General features: G+C 44.4%; 1 long non-coding RNA gene across 1 annotated transcript in view; it reads left to right on the top strand.

The window, feature by feature from the left end:
- LOC145347754 (uncharacterized) overlaps positions 1-13,402 on the top strand; it is a 35,585-nt gene extending 22,183 nt beyond the window's left edge. Inside the window, exons 2-3 of the long non-coding RNA XR_013887854.1 lie at positions 7,379-7,451; positions 13,325-13,402. This is a non-coding gene — a long non-coding RNA (uncharacterized LOC145347754). The remainder of the gene's footprint in view (positions 1-7,378; positions 7,452-13,324) is intronic.
- Positions 13,403-14,005: the final 603 nt, after the last annotated feature.

The following is a 14,005-nucleotide window of genomic DNA, read 5'->3' as shown; positions in this document are numbered from 1 at the left end:
GATGGCCTACTCCTGCTCCTATTTCTTATGTTCTTATGTTCTTAAAGAGTATCATCAGCAACAACCTAACCATTTATTGTTTGATAAAGGTTATTGCAAGTACTAATATATCTGTTATGATTTCAGCTTTGTTGAACCTTGTTTGACTCAAATCAGACTAAACTGGGACATCTGGAAGACACATGACCCAAAATAAAAGCATGTTAAACCTATTATAGTCTGATTGCTATTTAATATTTCTGCTCAATTCCCTCAAAATCCAATCTTTACCTACTCATCCCCATTTTTGCTGTCTAATGATTGAGCTCTGGGAAACACCTGTTTCCTCATCCCTCAGGCCATGCATTCTCATTGAAGTTAGTTCAAACTCTTAAAATATCCTGAAAAGAATGCTTGTATTTTTTTGATTCATGTGAAGCAGGATCATATTGGACTTTGAGAAGGTGCCTGCCAGATCAGGCAAGCGTTCTGGCAGCAATTAGGAATATCTGACGTTGACGGGGAGAATTAATGACAGTACCTGAGTATTGTGATTATTAGGATCAGCTCTGATTGCATATGGCTGTCTGACAGCTCATGATGTGGAGATGCTGGCATTGGACTGGGGTAAACACTAAGAAGTCTGACAACACCAGGTTGAAGTCCAACCGATTTATTTGATAGTAAACTCACAAGCTTTGGAGGTTAACCTCTTCGTCAGGTGAATAGAGAGTCCTGGCCTCAGACAGAGCATATAAAGCACAGACAGTTTACAGATTACTGATTAGAATGTGAATCTTTACACCTAACCTGCTATTCAAGTCTTAAAGTGGCCGACAATGTGAGTGGAAGGAACACTGATCACAGGTTAAAGAGATGTGTATTGTCTCCAGATAGTACAGTAAGTGAGGTTTTGCAGACCCAGGCAAGTCACGGGGATTACAGATAGCGCGACATGAACCCAAGATCCCTGTTGAGATTGTCCTCATGTGCAGAACTTGGCTATCAGTCTCTGCTCAGCGACTCTGCGCTGTCTTGTGTCGTTAAGGCTGCCTTGGAGAATGCTTACCCGAAGGTCAGAGGCCGAATGCCCATGACCACTGAAGTGTTCGCCAACAGGAAGGGAACAGTCTTGCCTGGTGATTGTCGAGTGATGTTCATTCATCCGTTGTCGTAGCGTCTGCATGGTCTCCCCAATGTACCATGCTTCAGGACATCCTTTCTTGCAATGTATCAGGTAGACAATGTTGGCCGAGTTGCAAGAGTATGTACCGTGTACCTGGTGGATGATATTCTCACGTGTGATGATGTCATCCATGTTGATGATCCAGCATGTCTTGCAGAGGTTGCTGTGGCAGGATTGTATGGTACATTGTACATTGCATGGTACATCGGGGAGACCATGCAGATGCTACGACAACGGATGAATGAACATCACTCGACAATCACCAGGCAAGACTGTTCCCTCCCTGTTGGCGAACACTTCAGTGGTCACGGGCATTCGGCCTCTGACCTTCGGGTAAGCATTCTCCAAGGCGGCCTTCAGGACACACGATAGCGCAGAGTCGCTGAGCAGAGACTGATATCCAAGTTCCGCACACATGAGGACGGTCTCAACAGGGATCTTGGGTACATGTCGCACTATCTGTAACCCCTATGACTTGCCTGGGTTTGCAAAACCTCACTTACTGTACTGTCTGGAGACAATACACATCTCTTTAACCTGTGATCAGCACTCCTTCTGCTCACATTGTCGGCCACTTTCAGACTTGAATAGCAGGTTAGGTGTAAAGATTCACATTCTAATCAGTAATCTGTAAACTGCCTGTGCTTTATGTGCTCTGTGTGAGGCCAGGACTCTCCATTCACTTGACGAAGAGGTTAACCTCCAAAGCTTGTGAGTTTACTATCAAATAAATCGGTTGGACTTAAACCTGGTGTTGTCAGACTTCTTACTGTGTCTGACAGCTGCCATTGCAAAAATATATGAATGTTTTTTCTGAAAAAATTATAATCATCAGCGCCTGTATCAGTCTCTGTGGTGCAATTGGTCAGTGTGTTCGGCTGTTAAACGAATGGTTGGTGTTTCAATCCCATTCAGGGGTGAAGGTTTCATTTTCAGACAGCACAATGGTACAGCAGTTAGTGCTGCTGCCTCACAGCGCCAGGGACCTGGGTTTGATTCCTGGCTTGGGTCACTGTCTGTGCACAATCTGCACATTCTCCCCATGTGTGCGTAGGTTTCCTCCAGGTGCTCCAGTTTCCTCTAAAAGTCTGAAAGACATGCTGAATAAGTACATTGTCCATGCTAAATTCTCCCTCAGCGTACCTGAACAGGTGCTGGAGTGTAGCAACTAAGGGATTTTCATAGTAACTTCACTGCAGTGTAAGCCTACTTGTTACACTAATAAATAAGATTAAGTGTATATGTTATGATTTATAATAACTAATTGGAAATGACCCATCAATAGAATAAGTACTTTTGTAGTAAAATTGCACTGATATTGGAACAAATATTGGATGTCTATCTTCTAATGTTAATATTCTTGTTTTATGCCTTAAATCTCCACTGAAAAAGGAAATGTGCAGGTTCAATCCCTGCTCTGTGCTTAGTTGGCTGATCTCTTGTCAGGGCAGCCATGAAACATAACAATTGATCTCAGCAAGCCTTTATTTTGTCCTCCAGCATTCTTGGTGGCAAGTCAGTGAACTTGCTGGAAAGCATCCACCTATAAATATTTGCGGGAGACAAAATTGGATTCAATCTGCAAACATTTTACACTCAAGGTCACTCATGCAGTTTGGCCATTTGATTTAGGAAATGGAAAGCAACTGCCACCCGGTTTATTCCTCTCAAGTCATTTTGATTTTGATTTGATTTATTTTTGTCACATATATTAGCATATAGTGAAAAGTATTGTTTCATGTGCGCTATATAGACAAAGCATACCGTTCTTACAGGAGGAAAGGAGAGTGCAGAATGTAGTGTTCAGTCATAGCTAGGGTGTAGAAAAAGGTCAACTTAATGCAAGGTAAATCTATTCAAAAGTCTACCAGCAGCCGGGGAGAAACTGTTCTTGAGTTGGTTGATACGTGACCTCAGACTTTTGTATCTTTTTCCCGATGGAAGAAGGTAGAAGAGAGAATGTTTGAGGTGCGTGATGTCCTTAATTATGTTGGCTGCTTTGCCATTAGTCAATGGATGGGAGGCAGGTTTGCATGATGGATTGGGCTACATTCATGACGTTTGTAGTTTCTTGCAGTCTTGGGCAGAACAGGAGTCAAACCAGATATGGGCAGAACAGGAGTCAAACCAGATACAGCCAGAAACAATGCTTTCTGTGATGCATCTGTTGGTGAGAGTCTTAGCTCACATGTCGAATGTCATTAGTCTTCTGGTGTTAGTGTGCTTTCTTGACTACAATATCGGCAGGGGAAGACCAGGACAGGTTGTTGGTGATCTAGACACCTAAAAACCTGAAAGCTTTCAATCATTTCTACTTTGTCCCTGTCGATGTAGATAGAGGCATGTTCTCCACAATGCTTCCTGAAGTCAATGCCAATCTCTTTCATTTTGCTGACATTGAGGGAGAGATTATTATCGCTGTACCAGTTCACCAGATTCTCTATCTCGTTCCTGTACTCTATCTCATTGTTTGAGATCCAGCCCACTATGGTGGTATTGTCAACAAATTTGAAAATCGAGTTGAAGGGGAATTTGGCCACACAGTCACAGATGTATAAGGAGTGTAGTACGGGTCTGAGAACACAGCTTTGTGAGGCACCGGTGTTGAGGATTATCGTGAGGGAGATGTTGTTGCCTATCCTTAAGAACGTAAGAAATAGGAGCAGGAGTAGGCCATCTAGCCCTTCAAGCCTGCCCCACCACTCAATAAGATCATGGCTGATCTGAAGTGGATCAGTTCCACTTTCCCGCTTTCTCCCCATCATCCTTAATTCCCTTGTCTATCAGAAACCTATCTACCCGTAACTTAAATATATTTAGCGAGGTAGCCTCCACCACTTCAACGGGCAGAGAACGCCAGAGATTCACCACCCTTTGAGTGAAGAAGTTCCTCCTCAACTCCGATCTAAACTGCCCCCCCCCCACCTTATCTTGAGGCTGTGCCCTTGAGTCCTGCTATCCTTTCTAAGCAGGAAGAATCTCTCTACCTCTACCCTGTCTATCCCCCTCATTATCTTATACATCTCTATAAGATCCCACCTCATCCTTCTAAACTCCAATGAGTGCAGACCCCGTCTACTTAGTCTCTCTTCATAGTCCAACCCTCTCATCCCCGGTATCAGCCTAGTGGACCTCCTCTTCACTCCCTCCAAGGCCAATATATCCTTCTGCAAGTGCGGCGACCAAAACTGCACACACCACTCCAGCTGTGGCCTCACCAGTACCCTGTACAGTTGCAGCAAGACTTCCTTACTTTTATATTCTAACCCCCTCGCTATAAAGGCCAACATTCATTCGCCTTCTTGATCACCTGCTGCACCTGCAGACTGGGTTTTTGCGACTCGTGCACAAGGACCCCCAGGTCCCTCTGCATCGTAGCATGCTGCAGCTTTTCGCCTTTTAAATAATAATCCGTCCTACTATTATTTCTGCCAAAGTGGATAACCTCACACTTGCAATCCTTACTGATTGTAATGTGTGGGCTAGGAAGTTCAGAACCCAGTCACAGAGGGAGGAGCCGAGGCCCAGGCACAGAGTTTGGAGATGAGTTTCACAGGAATAATCACATTGAAGGCTGAGCTGTTGCCAATAAAAGAAGTCTGACATAGGTGTCTTTGTTATCTAGGTGTTCCAGGGTTGAGTGCAGGGCCAGGGAGATAGTGTCTGCTGTGGATCTGTTGTGGTGGTAGGCGAACTGTAATGGATCCAGCATTTGTGCCATGACTAATCTTTCAAAACATTTCATAATGATGAATGTCAGAGCTCCCAGATGAGAGTCATTAAGACACGCTGCTTGGCTTTTCTGTTTGTGGTCTTCTTGAAGCAAATCGGGACCTCAGATTGATGTAAAGAGAGATTGAAGATGTCTGCAAATACCCCCACCATCTGATCCACGCAGGATCTGAGTGCACATCCGGGTACCCCATTCGGGCTGGTCGCTTTCTGTGGGTTGACCTTCGAGAAAGCTGCTCTGACATCTGCAATGGTGACCTCAGATGTAGGCTCATCCGAGGTTTCCAGGCTGGAGGGTGTGCTCTTGCTGATCCCTTGGTCAAAACAGGCATAGAATGCACTGAGTTCATCAGGGAGAGGTGCATTGGAACTGGCGATCTTACATGCCTTCTTGTCAGGTCTTGTAGCCTGTTACGTCTTGCAGACCTTACCACAGTCGGCAGGGATCCATGTGGCTAGCCAGGGACTCTAGCTTGGTTTGGTACTGTCTTTTGGCATCTTTGATGGATCTCCTTAGATAGTATCTGGCATTTTTGGTCAGTGTTGCATGACTTGAATTCTTCAGACCTAGATTTCAGCAAGTAGTGGATATCCCTGTTCATCCATGGTTTCTGGTTGGGAAACACGTGGATTACTTCTTTGGCACACACTTACTAATGAAGTCAGTTACTGTAGTGGCATTTTTAAATACGAACCAGTCCACTGACTCCAAGCAGTCCTGTAGGAGATCATCCCATTCCTCAGACCAACATTGCACAACTTCCTTTAGCAGAATCTTCTGCTTCATCTTTTGCTTGTAAGCTGGGAGCAGGAGCACAGCCTTGTGGTCTGATTTGCCAAAGTGTGGGCGATTGGCATGTTTGATATTTGTGTAGCAGCGGTCTAGGATGTTTGGGCCTCTGGTGGAGCAGGAGACATGTTAGTGGTAACTTGGTAATACGCTTTTGATCTTGGCCTTATTTAAGCTCCGGCCACGATGAACAAGGCCTCAGGATGTTTCATCTCAAGGCGATTTGTAGTGGTGTATATTTCGTCCAGCATGATCCTCATGTCTGCATGGGGTGAAACATAGAAACATAGAAAAGTGCAGCATAGTACAGCCCCTTCGGCCCTCAATGTTGTGACGAGCTATGTACAAACCCGAGATTAAGCTATCCCACTCCCTATCATTCTGGTGTGCTCCATGTGCCTATCCAATAACCACTTGAAAGTTCCTAAAGTATCTGACTCCACTATCACAGCAGGCAGTGCATTCCACACCCCAACCACTCTCTGAGTAAAGAATCTACCTCAGACATCCCTCCTATATCTCCCACCATGTAAACTGCCGTCAGGATAACGGAGGTGAACTTCCATGGAAAGTAGTAGGAGCGACATTTTAATATCAGGTCTTCAAGGGCCGGGGAGCAGAAACTCGCCTGTGTTGCTATGTCTAGGCATCATGAAGTGCTGATTAGGAAGCACACCCCATTTCCCCTTGCCGGTTCATTTGATGGATTGAGAAGCCCTCTGGTTGTAGGGCACAGTTCAGTGAAGCAGGAGTGAGCCATGTCTCCATGAAACAGAGCACACAGTTCTCTTTGGAAAGTGAGTCTGACTTAAGTTCATCTAGCTTGTTTTCCAGAGATTGGACATTTGCCAGGGGAAAGCTGGGGAGTCGGCGGGGGGGGGGCCTTGGGGCCACATTGTTTCACTCTCACCTGCAGGCCTGCACGTTTTCCATGCTTCCTGGAGTGAGTGCTTCATTTCGAGCCTGGGAGACGGAGAGAGAAGTATGAGGTGTGAAGAGTATAATTGTATCTAAGGTGGCTCTTTGCTTTGGTCAGTGTGTGGATGGAGGATTTGTTGCTTTGCTTGTGGTTCAGTAGATGGATCTGTGCAGTTGGGTGTTCTGGGTTGCTGTCAGGTCAGTGGATATCTAGACCACACTCCAGCGTGGATGGGTCAAAGGCGAGTAAGTGGGTGTTGTGTCTGAGGTCATGGACACAGATGAGTTGGTGGCCAGGTCTGTGTGTTGGGGTCCACTGGGCCACTGCCAGGTTGGAGTCTTCCTTCGGAAGTCGGAAGATCTCTAGACCTGCAAGTAAATTTAAAAGAGCAGTGTTAGTAATTGTTAGGCAGTGGGAGTTGAAGGTTAGGAGTGTGGGGAATTGTAAAAGGGTGGAGTGGATGGAGTTCTTGGGGCCTGCAGTATGTCGCAGCTCTTATTGTTTTGTTTTTAGGAGAGGAAACAGAAGCATCTTTGTAATAAAAGCAAAAAATTCTGTAATTACTCAGTGAGTCAAGCAGCAGCTATTGGAGAGCTGAACAGAGTTCATGTTTTGGATCAATTACCTTCCAACAGATCCCCAAGATCTCCTTCCACTCCACCCTTTTACAAGAGTTCATGTTTTGGATCAATTACCTTCCAACAGAACTGACATAATTAGGGGTTTTGAACTGGATGCATTTGTTAACCTAATAATTTTTCTTTGTTTCCAGTTGCTTATATATCCCTGGAACTACCCATGCTATAAATAGAGATTTGAAAAGAATTAAATTGATTAGCCAATGGGTAAGTAGTTACTTTTATAGGTTATTGCTGTAATCATAAAAAGTAAACACAATTTAGAGCTGTGTAGTGCAATATTGGACAGCAAGTTCAACACACACTCTGTCAGGTACCTTTTGTTCAGATTGTCATACTTCAGTATATTAGGAACCTTCAGCCAATACATTTTTAACAACTGCACAAAAGGCTGTAAAAGATGGCAGCTCAGGATCACCTGACCTCTTTTATGGATTGAAATTACTTCCCTGTCTCAAGAGGAAACAAAAGGGATCTTCCAGACTGATATTGTATTAATGTCTTTCCAGGAGTTAATTGAAAGTTGTCATTTCAAATTGAATGGGTCATTCAAACGCAAAGGAGGAAAATGATCAAAAAATGGTCGTGTTGTTGTCAGTGTAGTGTTTCTCTCCAGATATTATGACACTTTGCCTAAAAAGTCAAGGGGACTTGTGTCACACCATGTTGTGGGGGCGGTGGGTTGGGGGGCACGGGGTGCAGTGGAGGGAGCAGGGGTGTGCTCAACATGCCAGCAAAACCCAGCTGCAGTGAGATCAGGGTGCCATCTTTAAGGGCATCCCAATCGGAACAATAAATCTTATCTCCAGCCCATTACGGAGGTCTCTGGCTCCCCTTCTCACCCCTAATTGGAGTTGGCAATTCATTCCACTGCCCCTCCCATAAGAACATAAGAAATAGCAGGAGTAGGCCATTTAGCCCTTCGAACCTGCCCCGCCATTCAATAAGATCATGGCTGATCTGAAGTGGATCAGTTCCACTTTCCCGCTTTCTCCCCATGATCCTTAATTCCCTTGTCTATCAGAAATCTATCGACCCATGACTTAAATATATTTAATGAGGTAGCCTCCACCACTTCAATAGGCAGAGAATTCCAGAGATTCACCACCCTTTGAGTGAAGAAGTTCCTCCTCAACTCCGTTCTAAACTGTACCCCCCCCCCCACCCCCAGCTTATTTTGAGGCTGTGCCCTCTAGTTCTGTTTTCCTTTCTAAGTGGAAAGAATCTTTCTACCTCTACCCTATCTAGCCCCTTCATTATCTTGTAAGTCTCTATAAGAACCCCCTCAACCTTTTAAACTCTAACGAGTACAGGTCCAGTCTATTCAATCTCTCCTCACAAGCTAACCCCCTCATCTCCGGTATCAGCCTGGCGAACCTTCTCTGTACCAGTATATCCTTTTGCAAATAAGGGGGCCAAAACTGCACACAGTACTCCAGTTGCAGCCTCACCCGTGCCTTGTACAGTTGCAGCAAGACCTCCCTGCTTTTATATTCTATTCCCCTCACGAGAAAGGCCAACATTCCATTCGCCTTCTTGATCACCTGCTGCACCTGCGGACTGCGTTTTTGTGATTCGTGCATAAGGACCCCCAGGTGCCTCTGCACTGTAGCATGCTGCAGCTTTCCACCCTTTAAATAATAATCCCTCCTACTATTATTTCTACCAAAGTGGATAACCTCACATTTGCTAATGTTATACTCCATCTGCTAGGTCCTCGCCCACTCACTCAGCCTATCCAGATCTCTGCAGACTTTCCGCGCCCTCCACACAATCCACTTTTCATCTTCATGTCATCAGCAAATTTTGTTACCCTACACTCAGCCCCCTCCTCCAGATCATCTATGTAAATGGTAAACAGTTGAGGCCCCAGCACCAATCCCTGCGGCACTCCACTAGTCAACAACTGCCATCCAGAAAAGCATCCTTTGATTCCAACTCTCTGCTTCCTGTTTGATAACCAATCCTCAATCCACGCTAACACTTTACCCCCAACTCCGTGTACCCTAACCTTCTGCAGCAACCTTTTGTGAGGCACCTTATCAAACGCCTTCTGGAAATCCAAAAACACCACATCCACTGGTTCTCCTCTGTCTACCACGCTAGTCACATCTTCATAGAAATCCAGTAAATTTGTTAAACACGACTTCCCCTTCATGAATCCGTGCTGTATCCGCTTGATCAAACTGTTCTTTTCCAGGTGTCCTGCTATTTCTTCTTTGATGATGAATTCTAACATTTTTCCAACTACGGGCATTAAGCTCACTGCCCTATAATTCCCTGCCTTTTGTCTGCTACATTTTTTAAACAGCGGCGTAACATTAGCTGTTTTCCAAACCTCCAGCACTTCCCCAGAGTCCAGCAAATTTTGATAAATAATTACTAAGGCATCTGCTATTACTTCTGCCATTTCTTTCAGAACCCTGTGATGCATTCCATCCAGTCCTGGGGACTTGTCTACCTTCAGTCCTGTTAGTCTACCAAGCACTCCCTCTCTAGTAACCGTAATTGCATTAAGGACCTTATCTCCTACCATTCCTCTATCTTTAATATTTGCCCATCATCAGTTCCTCCCCCCCCGCCCCCATGATTGGCCCCTGACCCCCCACACCTCCCCTTCACTTTTGGAGACAGCACCCACCTCCCCCCTCTCACCCCATCACTGATATCCCCTGCTCCTCTGTCTGCTCCCAATCCACAACCAAATCTAAATGAACCTCCCCCACCCCACCCCCCCCACCCCACCCCACCCCACCCCCCAACTTCACTATGTGGGTCCCACTGGGGTCTACCCCTTGGCCCAGGTTGACACTGCCAATTTGGCATGGACAATTTGCTAAGGGGCAGTGCCAGGGGGAATTTCCAGGCCATTGCTTGGTCATGTCCTTGTCCCCGAGTGGCTATACTCACCTTTACACTCCCAGGAAGACCCTGACAGGTTCACATTTATGTGAACCTGTTATGAACCACACCAATCTGATATCATGTTGGCACAACATCAATATACGGTGGGGATCAAGGTCTAACAAGGGGACAGGTTAATAATATTGGCATGGTTTCAATTTCACATAAAGTAGATTCAGGCCCATTTTAGCAATGAACCTGATGATGTGGCCAGCAAAGGGTGGAGAAAATCTGAGACCACAATCTCACCGGTGATCTGTGACCCCTTTCTTGAGACCTTGAGCCCCTGGTGGCCATTTCTGCCTGCAGTATTTTCTAGTTCCTCCAATGGCAATGCTCTGCATGACTTGCCTAGTGGTAGTGGATATGAACAATGGGAAATCCCATGGACAGCGGTGGACTATTGTGTCACAAAACATGCAGCAGGGGAAATTCTCACCTAATGACACTGACACAAATAAACTGTCAATATGTCAAATAATAACTCAGGATGTATAATTGCCAGTCTTTTTTTGGAAAAAGGGCTTTGAACTTCAGCAAGTTACGTGAGAAGCAATTTTATCTACTTTAAAAAAAATCAAAATGCTGCTTGCAGACGCAGTTTCATTAAAAGCCATTAAACCTGCTCAAGTTATCCAAATAGCCAAAGTGATAACCAGCAATACCTTGAAAGTGGGAGAAGGACTCTTTCAAAAATGTTCCAATTCTGAGTTCACCTGAGAACCAGTATCCTGAACGTTCAACAGCAAGAAGACTTTCATTCTTGAGAATCTTCTGCAATACAAAACCTTCACTTCAGCTCAAGCATCAACTCATCTTAGAAACTACAGGCCTGTCATAAAAGAAACCAAGATAATTATAAGCTGTTTTACCTTCACCGGTATCTAATCTTTGTAAGGCATCATATTTTAAACATCTGGGGTAAGTTTATGATCATAAATAGCCTTTTTACTTTAAAGCTCTCAAAAAAAGCTTGCTACTAGATTTAATTAATTTGGAAAATTACTCTGAGGGCAAGAAAGAACAAATCCCTTGCAATCATATTGATCATGGAACGTATACATGGGAATTCTACCACCCCGCCCCTCCCACCATGGGAATTGGAGCCAGTGAGGGGTGAACAATTATAAGGTTCGTTGATCTCAGGCGGGATTTTGCTGCTCCTGGGTCCACAGAGGTCATAAAATCCTACCCATAAACTCTGTCAGGATTAAAACACATGTAAAATCTCTTCACAAAGGACAATGTTTCATTAGCTGGTCCCTTAAATTAATTTTAATTTCTTCTGTGAAATTTCTTGCTCAGAAGGAAATTTTTGGCCCTTCCCTTCAGCAGGATCTCTGGTTCCATCGATGGCAACCTCTTCATGGTGGATTCCCCAGCACCGAGGGTGAAAGCCGAGCAATATCCCATAAACATCGGTGGGATTGGAAGATCCCACCACTGATCAATGCCAGGCAACCTCTGCTGACAGAAAACAAGCACAGGTGGGCCAGAAATCCACTCCCAATGGGTAGGATTTTGTATTCTGTGCATAGAATACTGGGTGGGATGAGAAAACCAGTCTGTAGCTCTCCACCCTCACAGCTGAGTTTTGTCTTTACACTCTGCACAAAAAATCTAGGGATTTGGTTTTTGCCATCATGCTGGTGAGGTCTCTCTCTCTCTCTCTCTCTCTCCCCCCCACTTTCCCCAGGCTCTCTCCCCCATTTCCCAGACTCTCTTCCCCCTTCCCTGGCTCTCTCCCCACCTTCCCTCCCTCTCTAGTCCACAGTTTTCACTCTATCCTTCCACTCTACGCCAACTGTTCTATGGAATAGTTTAGGTTAGAGGGTCATTAGATTGGTTCCACTGGTTGGTGCAACATCGAGGGCTGAAGGGCCTGTACTGCGCTATAATGTTCTATGTTCTAACTATCTAACTTTCAGCTGCTGCATGCCTGCATTGTCCAGCCTTGGTGCAGTGTTTGTTAATGGCACACAATATTAGGTCCCCAAGAAGGAAAAAGCACCATTATTGGACCTCAAGGTCATGGAAGAGGTGAAGCTCATCACTTCACAAAACTGAACATTCCAAATTCTTCTGTCAAGAAAAAACTTTTTGGCCTATAGTCAAATTAAGTGCACTGGCCCACTATGATTCCGCTGCTGGGGAGAGTGGAAAATGCAACCCATACAGCCAACTAAGAAATGGTAGACTATCTTCCCTCCCTTTCCATCCTTTGGTTGACTGCAAAAGGTGATTTCATAAAGAATTTTCTTGCCAATTTAATGAGTGTTTAACTATTTATGTATTGGGGCCATAAAAGACACAAACAGAGAGGTTTTCTTGTATGTTTTAAAATAAAAGGAAATAGGATTAATTATATTTAATACCCAGTTTAGAAAAAAATAAAATGCCCCAACTCTCACTCATACACGCATTTGAAAATTCACACAGAGGTGAGTTACAAAGCAGAAGGATAGGTTAAATCGTTTAAGAGTCCAGCAAAAGTCAAATGTATACAGATCCTGTAGAATGATGATTTGGATAATTCTAGTTTGGGTTTGATGATTTTTCTGGATTCTGCTACAAGACAATTTAAAGATATTGATGAATAACTTCTGTTGCGTTCATTTATATGATGTTGCCAACAGTGTGGCTGGTCAAACAACAAGCAGGGCACAAGCTTGAAGCATGGCTGGAAAGAGAGAGACAGAGAAAGAGCATCTCCTTGGACTTACATTCAGACAATCTATCTTCTTTAGACTAGTCTGAAGAAAAGTAATTAATTAAACTGAAAGCAGATTAGTTTGCTCATTGCATGACCTTATCTCACAAAACTGACTAAATACCCAAACATGGTCATAGCAATTTGATTCCAGTTCCGTTAAAAATGATTAGATTATGCCTGGATCACGATCCATTGACCAAATTGATTGAGTGTAATGGCTTGTTCTGCACCCATTTGTGCCCACAGGTGATGCCTGGAAGTCTTGTGAATTGTTCAGGAGGTTCACACTCATCTAAGTTGATTGTCTCTGGTGTGCTATTTTCAGACACTTGACTCCACTCTACTGGCTTTAGAATTTGTAGGGTACAGTTATGCAAATGCTTGTTCACTTGAGAAGTTACTGTTCAAATAATTAAAACTGCTGTTATTCCATCATTTTATGACTGAATCCTGGTTTTTCCAGAAATGAAGAGTATGGCTTCCATTACAGTGTTGCAGCATTGGTGTAAAGACCAGATACTTCCCCTTTTTATAGCCCTAGCTGCTGTGTGGTAAGTTTAAAAGTCTGGTGTGAATGTTAGTGAATGAATGATCACAAATGGATAAATGAGTAAATGGGAGGATGGTAGGGTTTGTGGGTGGGTGACGTATGTATGTAGGGTAAGTAAGGTAAGTGGCTTGGGTGGCAGAGGGTGAAGTGGTAGGTGGGTTAGTGCATGATGAGTTGGAAGTAGTTGGGTCAGGAGGGGGCAGTTGTGGGGGACCATGAGGTCAGTGAGTGTGACTGGGGGGGTCAGTTCTGTAGTTACGCTACAGTTAGACTAGGACCTGAATAGTCCCACTGACCCCGGCAGGCTTGCTGCGATTTTTCACTTCATTGAGCATTCCATTTGCCCTTGGAAAGAAGTCCCACATTGAAGAGCCGTTGACCAATGAGATAAATGGCTATTTGCAGGGGTCTGTGAGTGGGTTTGCTGGCTTTTACTTCAGTGTCAAACCTCCAGCACCTCTTGTCACAGAGCACTGTTGTACCTGTTAATTCTCAAATACTTTCGACCAGTTTGTTTACTCCAAGGTTTTACCCCGGTGTTCTTATTTGCAAGTTGGACAAAGGACAAACACAAGTAAAGGTTCAACAAGTTTA

This window comes from Carcharhinus amblyrhynchos, chromosome 9 (genome assembly GCF_965287045.1).
Source record: "Carcharhinus amblyrhynchos chromosome 9, sCarAmb.v2.hapA, whole genome shotgun sequence".
NCBI lineage: Eukaryota > Metazoa > Chordata > Chondrichthyes > Carcharhiniformes > Carcharhinidae > Carcharhinus > Carcharhinus amblyrhynchos.
The sequence above is the reverse complement of the archived record's forward strand: the minus strand, read 5'-3'. Positions and strand labels throughout refer to the sequence as shown.